Source organism: Rhipicephalus microplus, chromosome 7 (assembly GCF_043290135.1).
Source record: "Rhipicephalus microplus isolate Deutch F79 chromosome 7, USDA_Rmic, whole genome shotgun sequence".
In the NCBI taxonomy this organism is placed as follows: Eukaryota; Metazoa; Arthropoda; class Arachnida; order Ixodida; family Ixodidae; genus Rhipicephalus; species Rhipicephalus microplus.
Window position 1 is genome coordinate 89,568,310 of NC_134706.1, and position 15,407 is coordinate 89,583,716.

Sequence of the window (15,407 nt, forward strand, 5' to 3'; positions counted from 1 at the left end):
GATAACAATGCCACAACAGTCTATTTAGTCCTACGCGAAGTTGAGGGCCTTCACCCACCAGGATAGCTTCTAACAGCTAAAGTGGTCGCTTGGGATTGTTGTACCACATATTGAACCTAAACCGCGAAAAATACGAAACACCCGGCAAATGAGAGCACACACAACACACTGTTCTGTGTTAGTGTCCTTCTTTTTCTGGCCTTTCAGCTTTGGCGCTGTTTTCTTCCAATACTTCGGCCAGCCCCCTCAAGAAAGACATGATATATATCTTATTACAGTGCTTCAACTAAACAAATGCAAAAAATCGTATGTCGTGCTATTAGACGCAAAAAGTCAGAGCAGACAAGCGGTGAACTTCAAGCGCCTGACGACTCTTTTTATTATAAGTGGCGCCACCACTTATGTTTCTTTACTCTCGACATTGCTTAATGTGGTTGGGTGCGTCTGCAGCCTCAAATAGGACAGCAATGCTGAATTGTTACGGCAAAACAAGTCCCCAGGGTGGGTGCGTTACTAAAGAGCGTGCCGTCTAGATCTGCTTGGGAATTAGCCTCATAGCCGCTGGGGCGTAAGGGTGGATAGCCCGACTAGCTGCGCAAAAAAGCATGGTCACAAGGCATGAAATTAAGCCGAGAATTATTTACCATTCGCCTAATCACGACACATCCACATCGGTTTATCACTCACTGCTTAACAAAGGACTAGCGCAGTCCTCGTTTGAGTTCGGTGTTCCCAATGGGCCAATTCATACGCGAATCGTCAAAAAGAATCATTGGCCGTGCTAAAAATCTTGACTTTGGAGCTGAGCATTTCATTACTTTTTTGTTAGAATAGGCAGTAGCAGAGAGATGCATTCATCACCAATTCTATTCCCTAGGGTTTAGGCGGCGTAACCGTTGATACGCATTGTTTCTTGTCGACGTAATAATAAAGAACAGTCGGTGTATGTCTCTAGGCAGAACTGCTGAGGCTGTGTTAGTGCCATCACAGCCATAATAATGCTTATAAAACATGGCTCGTATGTATGGAATGAGTGCATCGCGCTAGTTATTTATTGAATTCTAGACTAAAAACGAAGATTTGCCTGATAGCTCGTTTTTGTTTCTGTTTTTCTGCACTCCACCGACTGAATTGAACTTATAATGAAGTGCAGCAAAGCATAAATTACATCATTTGCTGCTTTAATTGCATTTCACTAGTTACGGCATCTATGGAAATGCATTAGGTTTGATAAAAAAAATCACCACTTCCGTTTGTGGGGCCTGAACCAAGCAATTTCATATCATGTGTCTGATTGTCCACCTAAAGAATGCTACACGAAGGAACAAGAAAAAAGGAGGGTTTTAACGCGAGTAGCCCGAACATTAAAATGGCTTGCATCTGGGTTAAAAGGTAATATGGCGTGTTTCTTGGATTGAGCGAACCTGAGACAGACGGGAGAAAGGCACGCGGGCATACATATACGAATTAATCAATCAATCAATCAAAGACGAGAATGATACTACTTGATAAGTTAAATGCGTCAAGTCAATTCTTTAGGCGCTAAGCAGCACGGCTAGTGACCGGGTGAATATGAGAATATTTCCGTAATTTTCTGGAATCTTTTTCGTCATATAACAAACAATCACGTTGTATTTGTACTACGCAGTGCACATAGATCCACTAGGATTGCAAGTACACAGGGGTGTGAAAGGCTCTTCAGTGGGAGGAACAATATCCCACTTCAACGGCACTCCTTCCACCCCTGCTTCTTGTGGAGGAAGCACCAAATAAAACAAACGATGCAAAAATGACAATGACCCAATGACCTGTTGCTCAAAATGGTCCGTGTTTGGTCCACATTCTTTGCAAAGAAACGTACGAAATAAAGCGTTCGTGGAGTCACTGGTTAAGTGTTCTCTGTGGCAATTGTTGACAAAGCTGCATGACTTTAAACAAGGACATTACACAATGGTATGATTGGTCAAACTAGACAAAGCTTTGTGGCTGACATAATGCCCCGTCCGGTTGACTACGAAAGTGGCCGCATATTCCCCTCCCCCCTCTCACAAGTAGTAAATTGCCAATTGCTTCATTATAAATACCAAACATATATGTATAGAGACGAAAGAGCAAGCTAGTATTAGGGGCGAAGCTTCTTATAGCGGCACCTGTTCATCCCTCGTAGTCGTAGTAGTAGTGTAACCAGTCTTACATTTTGACCTGCAAGGTGGTGCCGGTGGGCGATTTCTTCTGTGCGTTGTTGAACAATAAAAATTCTCAGTGTGCGCGTTAACTAAAAGCCGAATACTCCTGTCTCTCATCCCCTCCTAGCCGCCATTGGCATGTACATTGAGCACTATCTGACAAGAAAGGGTTGCTCCGTTATACTCGCTGGGCGTAACCTCCTTGGTTTTCGAAAGCTTTAGCGAGCGTTCGGCCGCAGTGCCATAATTACAGTGAGCTAGTACATACCATGAACTCGCGGTGGTTAAAGGTGGGAAGTAAACACGAAGCGCAAGCCGTAAGAAAGCGTGCGTGTGCCTCCTCTCGTTCAGTCCTTGGAATGTCCGCTGGATGGCAGTGTTTCTATATGAAGAATATATGATGAAAAGATGCGAGGTGTTGGTACTTGGAGTGTTGAATAGAAGGACAGGTGCATGGACAGACGCACGGATGGCTGCACAGACGAATGAATGCATGAATAGACGCAGGAATGGACACATGGGCGAACGCAGGGACGGACGCACAGATGGACGTGCGGACGCACGAACAGACGCACGCACGGACGGGCGGATGGACGCACGGGCAGCCACATAGACACACGCATGGACGGACGGAAGCAAGAATAAATGGACGGACGGATGCTTCGCCCCACTCTCCATCATTACTCCGTGGATATGCTGTCATTTTTCTGTAAAACGTTTTGTTTAAAGCTTTACCTCCTGAAAAAAATTTTCACAAAATAGCAACGCAAATTCTATCGAATTTCCCCTAATAATTGTGCTTGTCTGAGCTCATTCATTAAACTTACCGAGAAGGTTTCCAGCCAACTAGTTGGACTACAACAGAAAGGTGACACACCACTTAGTTGCCAGTCCACCGTTTTGTCGTTTGTGTTTTTGTTTTCGTACTAGGGACTTAGTCTGAACGCTCAAGGTCTTTGACCGCTCCATTGAAGTACCCAGATTGAACAAAATTGCCATTGTTGGAGTGCAGTGTGTTGATAGAGGAACTTAAATATGACACGTGGATTTGCTGCATTAGTCTTTCTTGTAGAAAATAAGTTTTACTCCGGTGCAATGCCACACACTCGAAAACAGCTGCAGCTGTTGTAAAATGAAAGATTAGGAGCGCATTGGTGAAACATCACGGTTTTAGAAAATTTAAATTAGGGTATGAGGTCAACCATCACGCAAACCTCTAACATGCAGGTGGTACACACAAGCAACTGTGGTTGGCGTCTCATGAGTAAACCATAAATTACAGGCACATTTTCATGCATTGATAGAACAAACATCATATCAGATAAAAGCATTGCTCCTGGAAGCATACGGTAACGTCACTATGAAAGAATATATAGCGCAGAAGTTTGAAGAATTAGTTTCGCATTTTCTGTTGTTTGATGCTGGGCCTGCAAAGCACTGGGCGAACATATCGAGGCGCATAACAATGCACAATACCAGCGAATGTCCAAATCAGTGACGGAAACTTGCATTTTCGAGTCTCTAGAGCTAACATATCACACTTAATGCGGTGAGAAGACGATGGTTCTAATCATGGTCAGTGAATGTCTCATCGTCCCGTGGGACGATTCTTCTGTGCGTTCTCGAACAATTACACTTCGCTTCCTGGCTGTTGACTAAAATGGACCTCAGGGTCTCTGTGTTAAATCGGAGTCTTCTGTCTCTCATTGCACATTAGCAGCGATTAGAATGTTCCGGTAGCAAACATCGGTCCATCACTGCGTGCTTGCGCCTCCCCGATTTCTCTCTTGCGCAAAGCTTACACGAGTGGCTGTGTAAACGCCACTGCTAGTGTCAGTGTTAGCGCCCGCTGCCTTGCATGTACATATGAGTCAATTTAGCGAGAGATGGTGAAATGTTTTTTGCCTTCAAGGAGGCCACTATTTACCGTATGACCCCAACGAAGACATAAGACATGGCTACATTTATACACTACTAGTTTGCTCACTCGCCTGTATTAGTTTTTCACCTAACACATATAAGATAAAGCTGAAGGTAGTATACGAAGAATGACGGCACATTTAAAGCGTCGCTTTCGATCACGAAATGCAGTGGGCAACAAACGTCGTCAGTAACTACACTGAGAAACTTTTAGAGGGCAGGTCTTGTGTCTTGTTTTTTCGTTGAGTAACGTAGCTGTCACCGTTACCTTCGGTGGCGTAACAATTGGGCATGAAAGACCACCAGCAGACATGAGAATATGAAATGAGGATGAAATGTTCAATATCAAATGCAGATCGAACACGCGCTCTCCATTTGTCAGTCAAGTATTGCAACGCAGTGCCACGCTCGTGCCCGAAACTCATTCGGAAAAGGACACAATACAGGTGTCATGTCGGTTGAGGAATCGCATTAATTCATGTAATATAACCTAGCGAAACGGAAAAATAGCAAATATACGTCACACAACGCTAACTGTGCAACTAGTGTTGCGTTTAATTTTTCCCATTCATTACAAACCGCTCAGCCTTAGTTCCTTATTGACATCAGTCACATGCAGCCCCACCAGAGTGAGTGTAATAGCGTACAGATGCGCAGCGGGTACCTCGCGTATTTTGCAGAGCGACAACTATAATAGCATATTGGTTGCTGCCCAACTTCCCATTATGTATGACTGATCGTGTTGTCAACACCTGGTATATAACGAAAACGTCACACTCAGTTGGCGTTGCGTATATTCAAAGCTGAGCTGAGAATTTGCACTGTGTAGTATTGTAATCATTGTCGAATTTATTACTCTTCATTGTGTTATGATGGAGATAACAATGTACGGCGAGACCTTCTTGACGACTTGTATCGAAAGAAGCTCGGCGCCTTTGAGAGTATGTTGCTCGATCTACTAAAGTACACAATTGACTGTTGTCTGAACTAAAGTTTTTGGTTGGATACGCATACCGCAGTAAGCCAACAAAAGTTTGTGTCGTTTTACTTTCAGATGGAAGCAGTAGATTAGCATAGTTATCAACATTTTGTCTGCCTGATAATAGACAGAAATCGAGTGAGGCCAGTGTAGCCAACACCTTATCGTTTTACTCATTGATATAATCCTCAAGCTTCGAGAAGCGTTCTGAAAAGTTCCAGTAAAAATTTAACGGAAGTGAGTGACCAAAACTCATGTTGTAAATGAGAGCAGCATGCGCTTGGTTTTTTTTTTGCCAGTGCAGTATGCATTTAAGCAAGCCCAATTTAACGTTTCCCTCAAAGCAAGCATAGTAGACCGAATTGGCAGATCTCACGTACAGTAGGAATAAATACGCGAAGCACGAATGAGGAAGGTTTATATGTCACTTTAAAATCGCTACAACGTTACGAGGCGGCCGTAAAGTATGCCGTATATGGCCTACATGTCATTGTTATGATGATTAGACGTGTCACTTACATTAGTCGTCCATTCACGTCTCGTAATACTGAATTTGGTATATGTGGAGCTAGAGAAACAGCCGCGACTGCGCTTAGAGCGTAGCATGTAGTCATGTTTTACATGACACGTATGCCATTATTGTCAAGTTTGGACTCGTCATTTACCTTCCTCATCTATTCATTTCACATAATACCAAATTTGGTATATGTGAAGCTAGCGAAACGACTGCGAGTACACCATGAGCGTGGCGTGTAGTCATCACTTATATGACATGCATTCCATGATTATCACGTTAAGGTCTGTCACTTGTTTTCGCCAAACAGTCATGTCATTCCATACCTGTTTTTTAATATGTCACCTGAATGAAACCAGTGCATGAGCAGCAAGAGCATGAAATGGTAACCATCACACTCATCATATACGTGTCATGATTTTTATGTCATGGCATGTCATTTATGCTCGCAATACAGTCATGTTATGCCATGCGGATTTTGGTAATGATACCATTATTGATTCAGCCTGAAAGAGAGAGAGAGAGAGAGATCAAGATGCAAGGAAAGGCAGGGAGGTTACCCAGACGCACGTCCGGTTTTCTACCCTCCGCTGGGGAAGGAATGAAGGGGAGAAAAGTTGTTGCAGAGAGAAAAAAAAGGTACACACAATCACAAACAAACTCAGGGGAGCATACGCAGTCTACAGGTGGTCACTCAGGTTTGTTGTCTTCAATTAATGTAGGAGCACTTTAGTCTCTTTCTGCGCAATTGAGGCATACGCCCAAGGTCACAGAATCTTCTGCACACAGAATAGTCTAGAGTCCAGTTTGTTGAAAACCATTCGGAGCTGGAATGGCTGCGTGTTGTAGCAAGCGCAGCTTCACAAGACGTGTTCGATGGTGTCTTCAGCTCCGCAGGAGTCGCATGTAAAGGTGTGTGCCATACCGATGCGAAATGAGCACACCTTTGTGAATGCAACACCCAACCAAAGGCGGCATAACAGTGTCACATTGGAACGGGAAAGTTGCGATGGTAGCTGTCTCTTGAGCGAAGAATCCAGTTCATATAAGCAACGCCTTTGGAAGCTGGTAGACGACCAGAACGTGCAGGTAAGATCTCGAGCCAGCACGTAAAGTTGTCTTGCTGCATCAGTCCTTGATAGAGCAATCGGGACCACACGTGTTGCTTCATGAGCTAAGTGGGCTGCATCATCGGCAAATGAATTTCCAGTATTACCGATATGTCAAGGCAGCCATTGATATATATTATCATGCCCTCGTGCTTTAGTTTGATGGTGGCAATGTCGCCGATGTTCGCTAAAAACGCTTCGCATTTGAAAAATCAGTTAGTACTTTTTACCTTTATAGTAATACGTTTATTCCGCTCTTTTCGCCGTCCAAGTGGGTGAGAAATGGAGTGGCGAGCCCGGTCCGCCTCGAATTGGTGGTTTTCGCAATGGTAATAGCGGAGCCCCTTTTGCTTCACTGAAAGCTTAACTTTGGGCCCGCTAGCGTGTGAGCAGCTGGAGTAGCGAATTCGAAAGGATGGCAGGACTGTCTGTGGTAACAAACAAAGGCAAAGTAGCAATCTACACGCCACATGACAATAATCACACCTTGTTCTCCGCGATAGAACCATGGTTAGGGTGCTAGGCTGCTGATCTGAAGGTCATGAGTTTGACCCCGGCTGCAGCAGTGACGTTTTGATCGAGTAGGAGCAGTAGCGGCCCGTGTACTGGGCAATGTCAGTTCACGTTAAAAAAACATCAGATGGTCGAAACTTTTCGAGCCCTGCACCACAGCGTCTCTCATTATGATAGAGTGGTTTCGGAAAGTTGAACCCCACGTAATATTATTAATAATAATACTGCTCACGCCTGCTTGAAGTACGCTAATCACCGGCCGTGATTTAGATCCAGACTGCCGAAAAGACCGCAGTTGACCGACAACGCAATAGCAGTGTCTAGGCTTGCCTTAACGTACTTCTGAAAAAAATATCGTCAACGAGCAAGCAATACTTCACCTGCATGTTTTGCATGGTAAGCTACTTCTTGAGCAAAAACGCCTTTTAGACAACAGACGAAACGCGGATGGGCACAAACGGCAAAGCAAATTTTTTATCCGAACGAAGCATGCATATATATATATATATATATATATATATATATATATATATATATATATATATATATATATATATATATATATATATATATATATACATGAGGAATTATCGGTCAGCTGCCCGCTCGTATTAAGTTAGCATGCTACGTGACGCCACACAGGCTCAAAAAGGGTGTTCCACACCCGCCGCCATGGCTACAGATGGCGCTGACTGACGCTCCCACGTTTAAGGGGTGATGCGGGTCGAAAAACGCGAGTTTTTTTCAAAATCACCGATTTTTATTCTCGCCTGTTTTGATAAGATTAGCACCTCTACTGTTATGAAAATAAAAATACAGGTCGAGACTTAACTGGAAATACTTTAAAATTTCATCTAAACAGCACAAGGTGCCTGTTAAAGGTCGAAAGTGTGCAGTCTTCGAGCACCTTGCCGCCGACAATGCGCCGCCGCTAGCCATTGTTGATCGCATGACTCGAAGAGTCGAGCCTCATTCAATTACCAACAGTTTCTCTCGCTGATTCGCAAGAAATAATAAAAAGAATAACTCTTCTTCGCGTTTTTCGAGTGCCGCGACTGGCTTATCACAAGGTACGAAGCGGGGACTGCCATTGGCCGCTGCGCGCCTGCACGTGCTGTGAAACCTATTTGCGAGGTCCATGTCTTGTCGAGCAGCGCAGCTGAACAATGCTTTTCTAGTGTAATTATCTCCATTATGAATGAAAAAAAAGGTATTGCTCGCAAGTGAAAGCCGTTGTGCGGCGCGCTCTGTAGGAATAGGCTACGAGCAGCTGGTCCGATTTGTGGCAGTTGTTGGCTTGCATCCATGTTGTTCGCTTGCAGCCAATGCATCAAATTCATTCACACCCGTCAGTCGGAAAGTTCGTGATGTGGCAATAGATGACGTCAGCACCAATCTTGCGAGGTCGATAGAGCTCGCAGTGGGAGAACTTAGCAGGGACGACATTGCCATTATGTACGATGGTATGTGGCAAAAACATGGCTGCAAAATGGCATGACACTGGACTTGGTTTGGATTTTTCAGTCTTGTCGAACTTCTTCCTAGCTTGCAGTTGGCACAAGGTTCTGCCAAATGGAGCGAAGCAAGCGTTTCATGGCCCTATCTGTGAGCGAAATGTCTGTGAGGAGTCGGCTTGAAGAAGCCGGGAGGGACAAACTCATGGGGCTGGCGTATTTTTGTCGCAGTGGCCACTACAAGAAGGATTGTTGTTTTTGGTGTACAAATTTCGCGAGATTTTAAGATATCTTTAATAAATAAAAACTCAATTTTAAATCAAAAACTTGTTTTTTTTTTCAGACCACAATTTTGCTATTTTTTTCAATGTGTCCCTCTTTTTTTTGGGCACTTCTAGTGCGAAGATGTGCATGAAATTTTGCACAAATTTTTTCCAAAGTATGTCAAATGCAATTATATAGTTTAAATTTCAATATTTTATGGTATAAAAAATTCTATGTTTATCTTTACTAGGATAGTTGAAATATAGACTTTTCACGTCTATTATTTTTCACACCTAGTATATATTTTGTATGTGTTTTCTAATTAGTTATTTGTATTCTACACTTTACTTCGAACATTATGAACTCTCAATGGTAAAACAGGGGCGAAATGGTTAAGGTTCTCACTTTGTCATTTTGCAGAGTTAAAATTAAGCAACCTGCAAAAAAACTAATTATATATTTAAAATCAGCGCAAAAAGTTCCATAAACAGCTCAAGTTTCATTGCTCTAGGGTGAATATTAAAGAAACGTGTCTTCGAGTATATAGCATCTCCCCTTAAGTTCACATATAAACGCAATAAAGTTGCTGCGGGGATGGCCGCCGTGATAGCTCAATGGTTAGAGCAGCGAACGCGTTATTTGAAGGTCGTAGGTTCCATTTCTGCTCAGGGCAGGTTATTTTTTCAGCCACTTTTACTTCTTATTCACATTACATCGGTGCTAATAACTTCACCTATACATTCCTTGGCATTACTGTCTGTTATATATGAATATTATTGTGTTCAAACACGATAAAACGAGCCGTTAGGTATACGCCTTTTTCCTATATATATATATCAACTTATAGCATCAATGCCACTGGGGTGCCGTAAGACAGCGCGCCTCAGATACTGCCTAACCCCTGATGTAGTTATCTATTCCAGAATGCGATTCCGTTTTCTGTCAATGAAATATATATTCCGCAGGCACAACTGAAATTAGGCAATAAGTAGTATTATGAGTAGTTTTACGTCCCAGAACCACGATACGGTTATGAGACACACCATAGTTGAGGGCTGCGAAAATTGCGATCATCCTGTGTTCTTGAACGTGCACTGCCGTCGCACAGCACACCGGCATCTATCGCATCGCATACATTGAAGTGCGACCGTCATGGCCATGGTCGAACCTCAGACTTTTGTGTCTGTAGCCGAGTGGCCCTAGCTAGTTATCCACCACAGAGGACTATGTGCGGTATAAAAAAAATCAGAAAAAATCTAAAGTTGTATGCACACATGATTTTCTCTTGATTAGTAGGTCGACGTGACGAGGACTATGGTTGCTGAAGCAGAAGAAATGTGAACATGAACATTTCAGCCTGCTTAGCGCTTTCACTCTCCGGCCACCTTCCTAAAGTGAACGATTCTGGAAAGCATTGGAAACGTGCTCGGAGGTGACAGCGCGGTTCAAGCAAACCTTGTGTTTTCTACATCACCGTTTTCGTGGCAAACAAAAAGATCAAGAAAAGAACCGTTTATCCCGAGAATTCAGAGAAGCCTAGCAGCTTCTTTTTTTAATGAGAGAAAATATTTATTGAGGCCGTGCATGATGAAACTACACGGATAAGCTTAGTTATTGAGCAGACATGGTTGTCTGGACACGCGAGAACATGGGGAAACCCTTTCATTTAGCGTCACACCGTGAATGCTTCTAATCAAGGCATTTTTGTGATTATGCTGCTTAGCAGAATGACCCTTCACAGCCCTCTGTGCTTGAAGAAAAGGCTGTTTGTACTAGATCTTGCCACGAGAGAATAAAGCATTGCCTCTTTCTTCATTAGTCGACATTGATCGCTTTGTCGGTATTGAAAGTTCTTGATAGCTAACGTCCACAATGCTTTCGTTTGTCGTGATATGGGCGGTGCTGGGACCTAAGTTATTTAGTTCACAAAGAAACTGTGGCCACGTGCCTCTCCGTTTTGCCCTTTTTAGTTGCTTCTCAGTTTTATTGCATTAATCCTGTTTTTTCTCGCGGATACCAGAAAAACTTCTCAGCATGTTTCTAACTTACACACAAAAGGTTGACGCTTAGAGCAGCTGCATATGGAAAACCATATATATGCAACAGGTTAGTATACAACTGAAGGTAATTGTTTACTATTCTCTCATTAGGAATAGTGATGTCATTCCATAGTACAGTACTGAGTGCTTTAATGCATCCACATTTTCTCTAAAGGCGCAATAGTTTTCGCAATAAAAAAAGTCAGAAATCTGAAACCACCTATGTCTAAGCCATACTGAATTTTCGAGTTACATTCACAAAATATTCCTCATTCGTAGCACTTGAAGGTAATTGTATAAACAGTGCGAGAAAATTCACCATTTTCAAAGTTCTGTAAATTCATGCCATTCAGATTCTTCATTCACATTACACGTTTCATTAGTGAAGCAAATGGTGGTCATAAAATTTCTCGGTAATAAATTATTATTCACTTTGTGAACGAAACATACAGTGACGTGGACTTGAAGACTTATTCAGCACTCTGATTCGTCCAACAGAAGTGCCTGAAAAAAAAAATCCCGGCAAGTTAAAAACTTACACAGCATTGATACTTCTTTTTGGCAAGAAGCAGTGAATGTTAGTAATAATAAAGGAAAACTTTGTGTGTTTTCCCAATGAAAGCGCTATAGTACATCGCATAGTTAGGAGAACTACCATAGCGAAAAAAAAATTCATCGTGGTCGCTGCACAAAGCTGAGGGCATTATTTTTTTCCTTACACAGAAAAGAAATTGAATGAAAGAAAAAGCTCCATAATATTTACAGCAGATGTTGGCCTTGCCGTGATGTTCAAAATAGCGTTGATATTTTCGAGTTTACTCTGAGTACTTCGATTACTCCCAAGAATTTAAGCTTTCCTTACACGAATGCATTCTTCGGTAGGTAATATGAAAAACAATACATGAATTTCTGGCTTGACAAATTTACCTATAAACGCGATGACTCAGAGGCTTCGGTGGGTGAGTGAGACTCTAGTCTCTTTTATAGCGGCGTCAACCTCAAACGAAGAATATGAGACTGCACCTCTAATAAGAGGTACTGCCCGTACGGCTTTTCCAGAAAAAACTCGAACTCTCTAACTTGCCCACTAGTGGAAGAAAGATCAGGACTATTGAACTGCCACGTGGAGTTCTTTTTTTTATTTGGCAAGCCGTGCTTCTAGATTACTGTTCTGCGTTCACATGCCTTCGTATCTGGGGACAACATCATGTCTAATTATTGCTACTACCTCAAAGGCAGCTTCGGATGAGTGCTGGCATACGGGTTGGCATCTTTTCGCTAATGAGATTTCTGTATTATGGTCATGGTGAGTTGCGATTGACGTGGACATGAAAGTTCGGGGAAAAGTTGCCCAAATATAATTTTTATCTGGACGGAGAACCAGGATTGAAGCACTTGAGCTGCACCTACCAGGTTTCGTGGGCCCTAGTAATGATTGGATATTGACCTGTCCGGCACACTCGTTGTTTACGCCCTTGTAGCCGGCGTTATAGAATCGGGGTGCTTTTCCTTCCCTTTTTTTTGTTGGAGTAAGGGCACGGAGTGGGTAAAGCTAAACATTGCAGCCTTGATGCCACCGCGACCAGATAACATCGTTGGTTCAGAAACTAATTATTGTAGCGGCGCTGAGTTAAATGCACAGACGAGTAACAAGAGGACAGTCCCGGTGGTGGGTAAACTTTCAGCTCAGTTGAAAGTTTGTGCCTACCTTGTGCTCTCCTCTTGTTATTGGCTTCTGCATTTAGCTCAGCTCAACTACGTTACAATGTCCTACCAACTGGAGCAAATTGAAACTTTTCTAATCTACATAGCTTTAGTTTGCCTTTCTGGCAACTACAGCAAAGGCTTTCTTGAGCATTATTTTTTACAGTAACCTTGTAGCTTGAATGCTGGTCACTGCTAAACTAACCAGTAATAAGCATTGAACGAAAATACATCTGGACTGCAAAACGAGTCACTTTTCCTTCATAAGATATGAGTGCCGCATGCTAATTGCACAAACTTACAAATATGTGCTAGACTGCAACTGTGGATCAGCTTAGGCCGGAGCTGAACGTAGCTCCCATGTTGTAAGGTTTATATGTCTAGATGAGCCCCTCTCTGCCTAGATAACACGGTGAGTCCTGTTATTGCAACAACATGTGTTGCTAATTCTGCTCGAATAGTTGACAAGTCTGACGTAAGACGACGTGTTTCCGAAATTGTGAAGAATATTTTCGCTTTAGGTGCTATTTCTATGTGTAAATGAAAAAAGCTTTCGAAACAACCAGTAAGTTCAGTGCCCAGGGATACTATTAGATGATAAGATATCCTTAGCTTGCACCAAATGCGCATTAGTGAAGAGGACCCCTTCACACAATCGAGCATGTGTTTAGTGTTGACAGTATTTTTGTGGCCACAGATGGGCTCAGCCGTGATGTATTTGTACCGAAGACAACGCGTAAATATATACATTTCGAAAGAGAGGAACGTTTACTGTAGGATGGATTTCACCCAATACTAGCTGCTCAAAGTTACTTGTGGGAAATCGAAGATTTCGTTGTCTGAAATGGTTGCATAATGTTGAAGCGATGCTCGATTCACAGGGTCGAATAAGTTGTACCAGACACATTTTATGATTTTGATACATTATGTGGTTAAACACGGTAAGAAACAACGATGCGATTATGAAATATGCCGTTCTGTAGCGCTTCGGTAATTTAGGACAATCTGATGTTCCTTGACATATACTAACATCGCCAAGTGCATGGGCGTACAACACTTCACCTTCATCAAATGTACGCAGTATCGAACCTGTGGCCCTCAAGTAAGTAGCCGACAACAAGAAACACAATACCTTTGCGGCTGCCATCTGCGTCTGTAATAAATATACAGTCAGCATCTATGCAGAAAGTCGATTCCAGTAGTCGATTCTCTTTGAACGAAAAGCTTTTCACGAGAAATGGGGACACTAGGTTAATTAAGATCGAAGATGAACTGATAGTTTCTACTAAACGGAAACTAGGTAGAAGTTGTCCAAAATATTTTCTGCGCTAAGCTAACTGGATTTCTTATGCACACACCTAAAACAACTTCATAACGAAAGCTTTCTTGTTTTTTTTGTTGTCCATGTACTGGTCTTGCTCCACCCGCATACGAAAACTTGATTCTGCTAACGTGCTTTTCCACTGCCTCTAATGTTGGAGACACCTCATCTGGTTTCCATTGCCTTCATGACCGGTCTACCTTTAACCAAGCTTTATGTTAAGCCGCGACGTCACCATGTATATTATGGCATGTGGCGTCACTGCCATGTGGCGTCATAATAACGCCACCAACTTCGGCTATTGGTGATGTCATGAGGAAGCCATAATAGATTTCTCACAACGTTGTGATATTTCGCATCACTTGTGTTGACGCGGGCACAGGATACGCCGAAGTGGGACACATGTAAGTTTTTGCGTCTTATTAAGATTCCACTTTAAAAGTAAAGTTTGAATGAAAGGCCTGACAACCTTTGATTTACTGATACAGAGTAATATACAGCACTATAGTTTTAAATAGGTCTCCTGCGACAAGACGAAAGGGCTGCTTTTTACATGGGCATTATTTAAGTACGACGTTTTAAAAGCGCCATCTTAAGAGTGAGGGAGATTCACGCGCAAACAGATGGGTGCTCACAAACATTGCCTGTAAGAACACGTCCACCTGAATTTCTGCCAACCCGCCCCGGTGGTCACGTGAATAAGGCACTCGGCTGCTGACCCGCAGGTCGTGGGATCGCATCCCGGCCGCGGCGGCGCTATTTTGAATGGAAGCTAAAATGCTTGATGCCCTATGTTCGGGTGTTGAGGCATGTTAAAGAACTCAGGTGGCCGAAATTTCTGGAACCTTCCACTACTTTACCTCTCAAATGACATGGTGGTTTTGGGACAGTAACCCCCCACAATATTTATTACTATTAAAAACGAAGCTCCTTAAGGTTGCGGCTTTTCGTTGTCACGTCGTAGCAAGCGTCTAGTACTCGAGCGCCCCATGGATGGCTCTGCTAAAGGTGGTGGAAAAAATTTATTCAGAAAAGCACTGAGAGTTGCAATACAAATGCACTTTCTCTCCTTACTGCAGAATTGCACTGGAGGTCATCGCTGCTTGGGCGCGGGCCACCGAGAAGCGCTGAGCGCCCCGGGTGAAGCAGCTGTGCAGGAACTCCTCCCAAGCCTCTCTTGTGGGTAGGGGAAGGGGCATACTGCAATCATGTGTAGGTGTAGGCAGCACCACAAATTGCACACAATTGCACACAATATTCCCGGCATAAAAAGCTGGGCGGCTGCAATAATAAAAAAGGTGTTCGTCTGCAAGCATCTCAAAAGTCGCTCGTCCACTTTTGAGAGACCCCGCGCAGGTTCTGGGTAAAGACGGTGTGAGGTTGGACAGTAATCGAGGATTTCGT